This window comes from Pristiophorus japonicus, chromosome 8 (assembly GCF_044704955.1).
Source record: "Pristiophorus japonicus isolate sPriJap1 chromosome 8, sPriJap1.hap1, whole genome shotgun sequence".
Classification (NCBI taxonomy): Eukaryota; Metazoa; Chordata; class Chondrichthyes; family Pristiophoridae; genus Pristiophorus; species Pristiophorus japonicus.
The window spans coordinates 119719056-119732786 of NC_091984.1; positions in this window are offsets into that span (position 1 = coordinate 119719056).

A 13731-nucleotide genomic window follows, 5' to 3' on the forward strand; every position below is an offset into this window, starting at 1 on the left:
CAATTGTTTTCATCTTTTAGCTTATGGAACAAAGATGCCAAGGAACTCTGTTCAGTTAAATCAACTATGTACAAAGCCATTTTGTGAGGTCTCTTAGTATTCACAGTAACTTTTTTAAATATGCAAATAATAAATTGAAACCTAAAAAATTGTAGATTAGCTTAATTCTCAAAGAAATTACATTAAAAATGTCTAGTAGTTTGGTGGACTAAAAGGTACCCTGAGAGGCAGGACATGCAAAAATGTAAAGAGCTGGATAATCATGCACTGGGGCAATTAATTCACAATATGGTTTTGAACAAAATTAAGAATCTGGTATAGAGATGAGCAATGCTGATAGAAACATTGACTTGATTAAGACAAAGACTCAAAATTCATGGTGAAAGAAAAAAAGCAAATATTTTCCTCATGGGAAAGTAATAGAGATCCTAAGGAGATATATAAAAATTTGGTCAGCAGTTTTATGTGGTGAAGAGCGGGTGCAGGCAAGACATCACCACTTCATACGAGAGAGACTGCCCCGACTATTTATTTTTCTAGTGGATGACGGTTGTGTGTCTTTGGAGGATAAACAAGTGACATGTTAACATTATAGATTGGGAATCGAGAAGATATTTCATCGCTCTCTTTTCTTGGAAGTGTTGTCCATAAATGTTTTTTGTTCTTTACTAAAACACTGATTGTAAAAGGGTTGATGGGATGAACGGCTATTTCTCCTCTAATTTGTGATCTTGTTCAAGATCATCATGACTACCAAGGTGTGACAAAGAACAAAAGCTACCACTGAAAAGATCAGCACTGATATCTGTGACTACTCTGAACAGTAATAAACTTGAAGAAATGTATGCAACTGCCCTTCTGTTGTAACTAGCTTCAGTTTTGGATGTACTTTCTATTCTCACAAGGAGGTACTCACCATCGAACAATATAACTGGAGTGAAGTAAACTTCCTGATAGAACTTTGGCAGTATATTTTACTATTGCAGATGCTAATGAAGGATGTATTTCACAGGAGACTATTACTGGACTATTACTAAGAATGGGTGTCAAAGAGAAACTGGAGAAATCTGATTTTAAAATTAGTCTTTTGATCTGCAATGGAAGTTCTTACCATTTGTTCAACATGGCAATAATATATAGGAAGCCGTTCTCCTTGCTGAAAGACTGACACAATGGAACCCATATCTTTAGGGAAAGAGAGAATCTCATTATTACTTGTAAAAACAATGCTGCACAAGATGATTTTGATTGAGTGAGAACAATTTCACAGAACTGACTGAACCTAACCTCTGAAGGAAGATTTAAGTTCTGTAAAAATTTCTTCAACTCATAAGGCCCTCAAGATCCCCTAAGTGCAGTTGCAAGAGAGTCGGGAGAGATTTTTTCCAGGGGCGAACACAGGAGGAGGTAGGATTGGGCGGGGGCGGAAGGGGGATGTGGGTGGAGAGTGATACGAGGAAGTGGTACAGTATTAATATTAGATAAGATATCTTGCACAGGCATAGTTCAATTGGTAGCTACGGACGAGGCCAAAGAGGAATTCTACTCCAGCCTTGAATAATCCCTCTCCCAAGACCCAACGGGCGACAAGCTGATTCTCCTTGACGACTTTAATGTCAGAGTTGGAAAGGACACAGACATCTGGAGAGGAGTGATTGGCAGGGATGGGGTAGGGAAAACCAACACCAATGATATACTCCTGACGAAATGCTTAGAACATGGCCTTGTCATAACCACCTTGTTTCTTCAGAAAGGCAAGTACAGGGCCTCATGGCAACACCCTCGTTCCAGGCACTGGAATCTGCTAGACTACGTCATTGTGCGAGCAAGGGACCGCAAGGACGTGTGCATCACATGCGCCATGACAGGGGCTGATGACTGCTGGACTGACCATGGCCTAATCCGTTCTATTATCTCCATCAACGTAACCTCAAAATGGCAGTGGCAACACAAGTGCTGCTGCAGAAAGATCAATGTTGAAGCGCTCAAAGACCCTGCAAAGAAAGTCCAATTCAGCCAACGCCTCACAGCCAACCTGATGACTTCCAATGTACCTGAGCTGCAGAGTGTCCACAGTGCCTAATCTGCCCTCAAATCCACCATAATTAGCAACTGTGAAGAGACTCTTGGATACTCTGCCAGAAAACATCAAAACTGGTTCCATGAGAATGACTAGGAGATCTAGGAGCTAATAAACTGCAAACGCAAGGCATTTTTGAATTGGAAACAACAACACAACTCGAGAGAAAGAAAGCAGACCTACAGACAATTGAAGGCCGAGGTCCAACAAGAAACTTGTGACCTAAAGAACGAATGGTGGATGAAAAAGTGCAGGAGATCCAGCAACTAGCCAACAATCATGACGTGCATGGATTTTTTTAGCACAGTCAAGATCACCTATGGCTCAAGCACTCAAGACCCTATCCCACTGAGAGCAAAGAATGGAGAGGTGCTCATCAAGGACAGAGAGGCAGTCAGTGCCCGCTGGAAGGAGCACTTCAAAGATCTCCTTAACCGAGACTCTGTCTTCGATGTGAGTGTCCTCGACTCCATCCCGCAGCATGCTACCCGCCACCACTTCAGCATAACCCCAGCCCAGCATGAAGTTGAAAAGGCCATCCGACAACTGAAAAATAACAAGGTCTCAGGAGCAGATGGAATTCTCACCGAAGTACTAAAGCATGGCAGAGAAGTACTCTTAGGGCGAATCCATGACCTCATCTCTTATCTGGAAGGAGAGCATGCCAGGGGATTTCAGAGACGCCATAAGTGTGACCAGCTTCAAGAAAGGTGACAAGTCCGATTGCAGTAGTTACAAAAGAGTTTCCCTGCTGTCTGCCACAGGGAAAATCATTACAAGAATCCTCCTCAACCATCTCCTCCCAGTGGCTGAAGAACTCCTCCCAGAGTCACAATGTGGATTCCGCTTACTAAGCGGCACAACGGACATGACCTTTACCATGCGACGAATCCAAGAAAAGTGTAGGGAGCAGCATCAACCTCTGTACATGGCTTTCTTGACCTCACAAATGCCTTCAACTCTGTCAACCGTGAGTGATTATGGAGTGACCTCCTCAAATTTGGCTGTCCTGAAATATTCATCACCATCCTCCGCTTATTTCCCGATGACATGCAAACCATGATTTTTACCAATGGATCACCCACAGACTCGATACAAGTGCAGACCAGGATCAAGCAAGGCTGTGTCATCGCACCAATGCTCTTCTCAATCTTCCTCACTGCAATGCTTCATCTCACCTTTAACAAGCTCCCCGCTGGAGTGGAATTAATCTACAGGACAAGCGACAAATTGTTCAACCTCCACCGTCTCCAGTGCAGATCCAAGGTTGTTCCAACCTCAGTCATTGAATTGCAGTATGCAGACAACACTTGCATTTGCGCACACTCGGAGGCCGAACTCCAAACCATCATTGACACATTCACTTAAGCGTACAAGAGTCTGCAGTATTGAGCCTCGGTATCTGTCATAAGCCTCCCTTTTTTCTTCATCTTTCCCAGCATGCCCCTTGACATCCAGGGGGCTCTAGATTTGTTAGCCCCCTGGATGTCAAGGGAACATACCTGCTCTGAACCCTCAGGATCTCCTCCTTGAATGCCTCCCACTGCTCTGTCATTAATTTACTTTCGAGTAGCTGTTTCCAGTCCACCTTGGCTAAATCACCTTTTAGCTCAGTAAAATTGTTTTTCCTCCAATTGAGAACCTTTATTCCTGGTCTATCGTCGACTTTTTCCATAACTACCCTAAATCTAACTGAATTATGATCACTAGCACCAAAATGCTCTCCAACTGATACCCCTTCCACCTGCCCAGCTTCATTCCTTAAAACTAAGTCCAGAACCGCCCCCTCCCTTGCTGGGCTTGCTACATTCTGGCTAAAAAAGTCTCCTGGATACATTTTAGGAATTCTGCACCCTCAATACCTTTCACACCACTTCTATCCCAGCTATTATTATGGTAGCTGGAATCCTCTACTATTACTACCCTATAGTTTTTGCACTTCTCAGAAATGTGCCTACATATTTGCTCTTCTATCTCCCTCTGACTGTCTGGGGATCTATACTACATTCCCAGCAGTGTAATCGCCCCTTTTTCATTCTTCAATTCAACCCATATGGCTTTATTTGATGATCCTTCTAACATATCATCCCTCCTCACAGCTGTAATTGTTTCTTAAATTAATACTGCGATCCCCCCTCTTTTTTATCCCCTTCTCTATCCCATCTGAAAACCCTGTAACCAGGATTGTTGAGTTGCCATACCTGCCCTTCTTTCAGCCATATCTCAGTAATAGCTATAATATCATACTCCCAAGTGTCTAGCTGTGCTCTTAGCTCATCTGCCTTATTCTCTATACTCCTGGCATTGAACTATATACCATTTAGCACTGACAAACTTCGTTGTTGTCTATTTTCTCTCTGTTTTCTCTGCCTTCCAAATACACTTTCAAATTTTCTCTCCCTTCTGAATCTACCCTCAGCCTCCTGCCAAGCTAGTTTAAACCCTCCCCAACAGCACTAGCAAACCCCCCTCACAAGGATATTGGTCCTGGCTCTGTTGAGGTGCAACCCATCTGGCTTGTACTGGTCCAACCTCCCCCAGAAATGGTCCCAAGGTCTCAGGAATCTAAAGCCCTCCCTCCTGCACCATTTATCCAGCCATGCATTCATCTGCTCTATCCTCTTATTTCTGTACTCACTAGCACGTGGCACTGGGAGGAATCCTGAGATTACTATCTTTGAGGTCCTGCTTTTTAATCTCTCTCCTAGATCCCTAAAATCTGCCTGGAGGACCTCATCCCTCTTTCTACCTATGTAATTAGTACCAATATGGACCACGATCTCTGGCTATTCACCCTCCCCCCACCCCACCCCCCCCCCCCCCGCCCCTCAGAATGTCCTTCAGCCATTCAATAACATCCTTGACCTATTCAATAACATCCTTGACCCTTGCACCAGGGAGGCAACATACCATCTGCGACCGCAGAAACACCTATCTGCACCCCTAACTATGGAATCCCCGACCACTACTACTGTTCCGCTCTTTTTCCTTAACCCCTGTGCAGCTGAGCCACCCGTGGTGCCATGGACTTGGCTCTGGCTGCACTCCCCAGAGGAACCATTGCCCCCACCAGTACAGTACTCAGAACAGAATACTGGTTGGAGAGCGAGATGCACTTGGGACTCCTGCACAACCTGCCTGTTGCTCCGCCTCTGTCTGGTGGTCACCCATTCCCTCTCTCCTGCATTCTCTTAAGCTATGGGGTGCCCACTTCCTGAAACGTGCTATCCACGAAGTTGTCAGCCTCGCTCATGCACTGCAATGACTCCAGCTGCCGCTCAAGCTTCGAAACACGGATCTCAAGTCGCCGTAGCTAGTGACACTTCCCCTCACGTAGTCGTCCAGACCACGAGAAGCATTCAGAACATCCCACATGGCACAGGATGTGCATTCCACGGGACTGAGCTGCCCTGCCACACCTCTATTTAATCGACTCAGAACAAACTTCAGAGAAATAAGCTTAAAACTTAAAAAAGGAAGGTCATTGATGAAGCAGCTAAGGTGGTTGGGCCTAGGACACTGCTCTGAGGAACTCCTGCAGCAATGTCCTGGAGCTGAGATGATTGAATTCCAATCACCTTCCTTTGTGCTAGTGAAAAGTTTTCCCTCTGATTCCCATTGACTTCAATTTTACTAGGGCTCCCTGATGCCACACTCTGTCAAATGCTGCCTTGATGTCAAGGGCAGTCACTCTCACCTCACTTCTGGAATTCAGCTCTTTTGTCCATGTTTGGACCAAGGCTGTAATGTGTGGTCCTGACGGAATCCAAACTGGGAATCGGTGAGCAGGTTATTGGTGAGTAAGTGCCGCTTGATAGCACTGTCGGCAACACCTTCCATCACTTTGCTGATGATTGAGAGTAGATTGATGTGGAGGTAATTGATCGGATTAGATTTGTCCTGTTTTTTGTGGACAAGACATACCTGGGCAGTTTTCCACATTGTCGGGTAGATACCAGTATTGTAGATGCACTGGAACAGCTTGGCTAAAGGTACGGCTTGTTCTGGAGCACAAGTTTTCAGCATGACAACTGGGATGTTGTCTACATCCATGCGCTCAACCGTTTCATGATAACACGTGGAGTGAATCGAATTGGTTGAAGACCTGGCTTCTGTGATGGTGGGGACCTCAGGAGAAGGCCGTTATGGATCATCCACTCGGCACTTCTGGCTGAAGATGGTTGCAAATGTTTCAGCCTTGTCTTTTGCACTCATGTGCTGGGCTCCGCCATCAATGAGGATGGGGATATTCATTGTTTAATTGTCCACCACCATTCACGACTGGATGTGGCAGGACTGCAGTGCTTTGATCTGATCCGTTGATTGTGGGATCGCTTAACTCTATAGCATGCTGTTTCACTGTTTAGCATGCATGTAGTCCTGTGTTGCAGCTTTCACAGGTTGGCACCTCATTTTTAGGTATGCCTGGTGCTACTTTGGGCATGCTCTTCTACACTCGTCATTGAACCAGGGTTGGTCGTCTGGCTTGATGGTAATGGTAGAGTGAGGGTTATGGCAAGCCATGAGGTTACAGATTGTGGTGGAATACAATTCTGTTGCTGTTGATGGCCCACAGTGCCTCATGGATGCCCAGTTTTGAGCTGTTAGTTCTGTTCTGAATCCATTCCATTTAGCACGATGGTAGTGCCACACAACACGATGGAGGGTGTCTTCAGTGTGAAGATGGGACTTCGTCTCCACAGTGACTGAGTGGTGGTCACTGCTACCAATGCTGTCATGCACAGATGCATCTGCGACAGGTAGATTGGTGAGGACAAGTTCAAGTAGGTTTTTCCCTTGTGCTGGTTCTCTCACCAGCAGCTGCAGGCCCAGTCTGGCAGTTATGTCCTTCAGGACTCGGCCAGCTCAGTCAGTAATGGTGCTCCCGAGCCACTCTTGCCTTTGTTATCCTCAGTGCTTCTTCCATGTGGTGTTCAACATGGAGGAGTACTGATTCATCAGCTGAGGGAGGGCAGTACGTAGTAATCAGCAGGAGATTTCCTTGCCCATGCTTGACCTGAAGCCATGAGACTTCATGGGGTCTGGAGTCAATGTTGAGGACTCCCAGGGCCACTCTCTCCCAACTCTATACCACTGTGCCGCCACCTCAGGTGGGTCTGTCCTGCCAGTGGGACAGGACATACCCCGGGATGGTGATGGAGGAGTCTGGGACATTGGCTGATAGGTATGATTTTGTGAGTATGACTATCAGGCTGTTGCTTGACTAGTCTGTGGGACAGCTCTCCCAATTTCGGTACAAGTCCCCAGATATCAGTGAGGAGGATGCTGCAGGGTCGACTGGGCTGGGTGTGCCATTGGCGTGTCCGAAGCCGTTGCCGAGTTCGATGCCGGATGGTCCATCCGATCTTATTCTTATTATTGTTTCTTGTAGCGGTTTGTTACAACTGAGTGGCTTGCCACGCCATCACAGAGAGAGGGCAAAGAGAGAGAGAGGTGTGTAGGGGGGAGAGAGAGAGAGGGTGTAGGGGAGAGAGAGTAAGAGCGGGTGTAGGGGAGAGAGAGAGAGGGGGACGGTGAGACAGAGAAGGTATAGGGGGAGAGAGAGAGAGGGTGTGGGGGGAGAGAAAGAGAGAGAGAGGGGAGAGAAAGGGTGTAGGGGAGAGAGAGGGAGAGGGTGTAGTCGAGAGAGAGAGAGATGGAAAGACAGAGGGATAGAGAGAGTGTAGGGGGGGAGAGAGAGAGAGAGAGATGGAGAGACAGAAAGGGTGTGTGGGGGGGAGAGAGAGAGTGTGTAGGGGAGAGAGAGAGAGAAAGTAGTGGGGAGAGAGAGAGAGAGGGAGGGTGTAGGGGAGAGAGAGAGAGGGAGGGTGTAGGGGAGAGAGAGAGAGGGAGGGCGTAGGGGAGTGAGAGAGAGGGAGGGAAAGTTAGGGAGCGAGAGAGGGAGGGTGTAACGGATAGAAAGAGAGAGAGGGAGGGTGTAGGGGAGAGAGAGAGGGAGGGTGTAAGGGAGAGAAAGAGGGAGGGTGTAGGGGAGAGAGCGAGAGAGAGAGAGGGTGTCAGGGAGAGAGCAAGAGGGAGTGTAGGGGAGAGAGAGAGCGAGACAGAGTGTGTAGGGGCAGAGAGAGAGGGTGTAGGGGGGAGAGAGAGAGAAAGAAAGTAGGGGAGAGAGAGCGAGAGAGAGAGGGAGGGTGTAAGGGAGAGAGAGGGGGAGGGTGTAGGGGAGAGAGAGATGGAGGGAGAGAGAGAGAATATAGGGGGGAGAGAGGGTGTCGGGGAGAGATAGAGAGTGTAAGGGATAGAAAGAGAGAGAGAGACAGAGAGGGTGTAGGGGAGAGAAAGAAAAGGCATTGAACCAGGACGAGCTACGGTCGCCCGACTAAGAAAACAGCCATCTTCTCGCTAAAGAACTGTACCTGCCCTTATTTTGTGTTCACTCCCAATTGAGTATTGTGGACTTAAAAGTATCTATAGTTACTCAAAAATCCAGGGACGAATGTCAGAACTCATTTGTGCGCCAGCCTGGGCATTTATTATTTTGGTTACGGTTACTATCGCGCTTGCGTGTTGGTATTGTAACGAATTAGTTCAAGAGTGTTATAGAAATAAGCAGAAAAGAGAAGATGAGGTGGGACTTTTGGAAAAACTATAAATGGACATTGGGCGTTCTGATCATTTTAGCAGTAAGGAGAGTCAGACAGGAGGAAGAATTACTTGAAGAAGGAAAAGTATGGAAGGGAGATGTAAAGTGGGAGAAAACTGATAAGGCAACGCAGCAAGGTAACTTTACATGCCCAGAGGGAAAAAATTGTAAGATAGGGAATTTCACAGTGATGTGTAAAGCTTGTGGAGTAGGAATAGATCAGCGATCAGGAGAAGTGAAAGTGACCAGTGAGGAAGGATTTAATATATCCCTGAACTGGAAGGTGGATATGACTTGCCTGACCAGCACGGACCAGGGTGGGAGTCGGGAGACCAATGGAACATTGTGTGGACCGGAAGAGAATTGCTACTTTGAATTAGGAAACAGAGAATGGGTAAAGTGTATGAACCTCACGAAAATAATACATGGAATAACCTATACTAAACAATGGACCCATAATAAAAATAAGCATTCCCCGTGAGATCCGGGACACCTGAAACGAATATTGACCACCTGCGTCCCAGTGGTAAAGTCCCCAGGCGTATTAAATTTAACAATACAAATTAAATATCCCCCGAAGGAGAAAGGCGGCTGCAACACAACCAGTGTTGAGGTATCTTTTAGAAAAGAAAGGCCCCCGAAAAAGAAACGGGATGTGCTCGGGACTGTGTTAGGTGGAGTGGGAGCAGGAATAGGAGCATTGAACTCCATGGATATCGAAACCCTACAAAATAAGAAATGCCTGGGATGAAGGGTTACAGCAATTGCAGGTATCAGGTTACGTCACAGACGTAATGACCTGGGAGCAGAACGAAAGGATAGAAAAGGAAATAGAGAACCTGATGAAGGAACAACAGGGAGTAAACAGGTACACCCATTGCATGTTTAAAGAAACGATTAGACAGCTATTGAGAGCCGAGCTAGAAAGGAAAATATTATCCTTCCATGCTGACACGTGGGAAGGGTTGCTGAAAATCAATCAGAAGGATAGGCTTCTTAATTTGACCATTAGACCCCAAGAAAGATATACCAGTTGTGAGTCAAAGGGATGTAACATAACTATGGAAATAGTAAATAAGACGAGACAAGAAATTTGGTGTCAGTTCCAAGTAATGCCCCAGTTATTTGGACAGAACTTTTGGTACACAGAGTTTAAAGGAGATTGGGTTGATGAAAAGAATTTGACACATCACCATAGGGGATGTGCTAGGTGGCCATTCGGAATGGTATGTCCTTATCAAACTGCCATATACGAACCATGCTCACTACAGCACTCCATTGGAGTATGTAAGTGGTAACTGAAGCCAACAAATGATACTGATATTACGGAAATTGGACAGAATGAGATCTGTATGACAGGGAATAAACCTGTCTATCTGGATGGAATTTTGTATAGGCCCCCCATTAATAAATGCGTGAGAGGAGTCTACACCCTGTATGACCCTGAAGAAAAAAGAACTTATACCTTTGGGCAATGGCAAAATGTAGAAAAATATCTGTCTGTGCACAAGATTGAACTCTTACCCCCTGTAATTAATTTGACCAGACTGCATAATTTGATACGTAATGACAAGCAAATTGAGGAATTTCTGTCAAAAAGAGGCAGAGACATCCACCAATTTAGAGTCGAAATGAGTTACAAGAAGGGGCAGCTAGTAAGAATTGCAGATGAAGTTACCTTTTTGACGGTACACCACTGGTGGCTTGTGTTTTTCGGATGGTCCCCAAAAGCTTCCGCAGTACTGAAGCTAGCTGTACACCCCATAATAATCATGGGTGTAGTGATGCTTACATTATTAATAATCATTTGTGGAATATGGATAAAGTTGAAAAAATTAATTAGTCAAGTAATGAGCCTGGTATCCCAAGTAGAAAGGAAAAGTGTGTCCATAAAAGGAAGGTTAAATCGCATAGAGGGAAAAGTAGATGATTACAATGAAGAGGAATGTCTTAAAATGCGACCCTACCCTGAGGGGTATGAACCCCCTTTTGAACAAGAAAAGAATATATAAGAAACTGTGTTGATCTAGTAAAAGATCAACAAGGAGGGAATTGTGGAAGAAAATGTTCTAAGCCCTATTTTTAAGGAAAGGGTTAAGTTCACTTCTTGCTGAGTTAATTAAATTAGTGGAGCTAGAAAAGAAAACACCCAAACGTCTCAGATCTTGGAACAAAGAATGTTGTAAATACATGACTGTCTAGTGTTTACATGAGTTTCCAGATACCCTGCTTATCAGAAAACGGACAGAGAGAAACTATGCAAGGACAAGATAAAAGTCTGCCTCCTGAAATGACCTTTGTATTTACAGGATGTATGACTAATGCTCATATGAGGTGTTTTAGATAAAGTTCTTGCTTTGATTGCATTTACAAGAATGTATGATTAATGTACATGTGTGGTGTGTTTTAGATTCCTGTTTCAACTGTATAAAGATAGAGCGGGTTTTCTTGTAAAAGTCAGAGTTTTGCCTCAGTGCGGACTGAGCAGACTCTCCGAGATATCTCGCTTGTAAATAAAATTCTCTCGAAGCACGACTCTGAAAGCCTCCGCCTGAGTTAATTTAAGATAAAATTTCCTCGACAGAGAGAGTGTCGGGGAGAGATAGAGAATGTAGGGGATAGAAAGAGAGCGAGACAGAGATGGTGTAGGGGAGAGAGAGCGAGAGAGAGAGACAGAGAGACTGAAAAGGTATCGGGGGGGGGGAAGAGGGAAGGTGTAGGAAGAGAGAGAGAGGGAGGGAAACGGAGACACAGAAAATGTATAGGGGGGAGAGAGAGAGGGTGTAGGGAGGAGAGAGTGAGAGAGAGAAAGTAGGGGAGAGAGAGGGAGGGAGACGGAGAGACAGAGAATGTATAGGGGGGAGAGAGAGAGGGTGTAGGGGAGAGGGAGAGAGGGGATGTAGGGGAGAGAAAGGATGCGTAGGGGAAAGAGAGAGAGATAGGGGTGTAGGGGAGAGAGAGAGATAGAGGGTGTATGGGAGAGAGAGCAAGAGGGGATGTAGGGGAGAGAAAGGATGCGTAGGGGGGGAGAGAGAGAGAGAGAGTATAGGGGGGAGAGAGAGAAAGAGAGGGAAGAAAAAGGGTGTAGGGGGAGAGAGAGGGAGGATGTAGGCGAGAGGGTGAGAGAGTGCAGGGGGGAGGGAGAGAGAGAGATGGAGCGACAGAGAGAGAGAGAGGGTGTAGGGGAGAGAGAGAGGGTGTAGGGGAGAGCGAGAGAGGGTATAGGGGAGTGCGAGAGAGTGTAGGGGAGAGAGAGAGAGTGTGTGTAGGAGAGAGAGAGAGAGGGTGTAGGGGAGTGCGAGAGAGGGTGTAGGGAAGAGAGAGAGAGAAAGTGATTGATTGTGTATGGGAGAGAGGGTGTACGAGGGTATTCAACAGCACACTGTTCAGCAGGTGTAAATATTGAATTAACGCCAAACTGCTGAAATAACACTCTATTCCACGAATTACAATGCATCTGATTATTAACTGCTCCACAGAATATGTCCAACTTAATATGCACTGTAGAAAAAAAATTAAGTAGAGGAAACCTAATTAATCAAAGGGGACCTAATTAAGTAAAGTTAAAAACCAAAAGCAAAGGCTGTAAGACAAAAAGAAATATGTGCTATGAAACACAAGGAAAATGGTAAAACTACAACTCAGGAAGATAAATCACCTTATTACAGTATAAACCAGACAGTTGGGCCAAGGCTAGGTCACCTGGGGTGGTAAAAGATTACGGGAAACAAAGGGGGATTGAGAAAAATCTCAACTGGTTGAGAGCAGATCAGCCGAGAGGGGAAGAGTCCGCAGACCTGAGAATGATGTAGCGCGTAACTTATCAGATAAAAGGCGCACAGGGGAGGTAACAAAGCTTTCTGTCAATACAATTATATTAACCATTAATATTTGTAATCATAATAGTTAGGCAAAACTTTGTGATGTGGCAGGGAAACAACAAATGGAAAGCTTCCACACAGAACTTCATGATTTTGTATGTATTCTGACTGTATAAAAATAGCTGCCTCAAAGCTGCTCAATGAGGACAGCTGGTTTGGGTCACCAAATTACTGAACTTGTGTAGAAGCTGTCTCTCCCTCGATCGAGTACTTAATAAACGTTTCTTTTCTCCAAAACAGACGTGTTGAGTACCTTTGTAATACTCCACAACAATTGGCGCTGTGAGCAGGGTACCTACGGGAAACTGACAGACGGGTGTTTACAGAAGCATCACAAGTGAGTATATTTAAACTGCCACTCATAATCTGATATAAGCTGTTACAAAATGTATCTGTTGCCCAGGCTACCTGAATCTGTGAAAAGTCTGTTATGGTGCAAAAGACTTGGGGGGTATTTTAAATGTATATCTGTCACTATATAAGTCAAAGTGAGAAACCGGCAGTGGTTGCAGACTCTAGGTTTAAGGAACCAGATTAGGGAGGCAATCAGTATTGTTAGTCCAGCCAGACGTCAGAGGTGTCCAAGGGCTTGGAAACAGTTCACAGGAACCGATATAGAGGTACAACGTACCAAACTGAGTATGGTGTGTAAGGATATGCTGGACTGAGGACCGGAAGATTCCCTTAGTAGATATTTTTCAGACAACCATAAGCAACTGATAGTGACTATGTTAAGTGACGGATGGGATCCCAAAGCAGAACCTACTAAACAAAGAGAATGGTGGGACAAACAAAAACACAAGAAAGCTGCTAAGGCAGGATCGATGGTTAGTCAGTGTTTACAGTATAAGGCCAAAGCCAGGCCACAATTGGAGGAACTGCACAAATTAAAAGTAAAAGTAAGTAGTTTTTAAAAAACACAGGGGCAATTTGGACCGCAGGATGATGGGGAAACAAAGGCATACTATAAAGAAAAAGACTCACCGGATGAGGACGGACTCCCTCCACTGTATAACACAGCGCCCGCCACAGCGCCCGACTGGACTGATTGGTCCGACAGTGAGGGGCTCCCGTGGCCCAGCTGACGGTGTCGGCAAGCAGGACTAGAACAAGTAATAACCTCCTGTATAAGTATAAAGGCTTCATTACCATGTAGAGTTTTGGAAGTG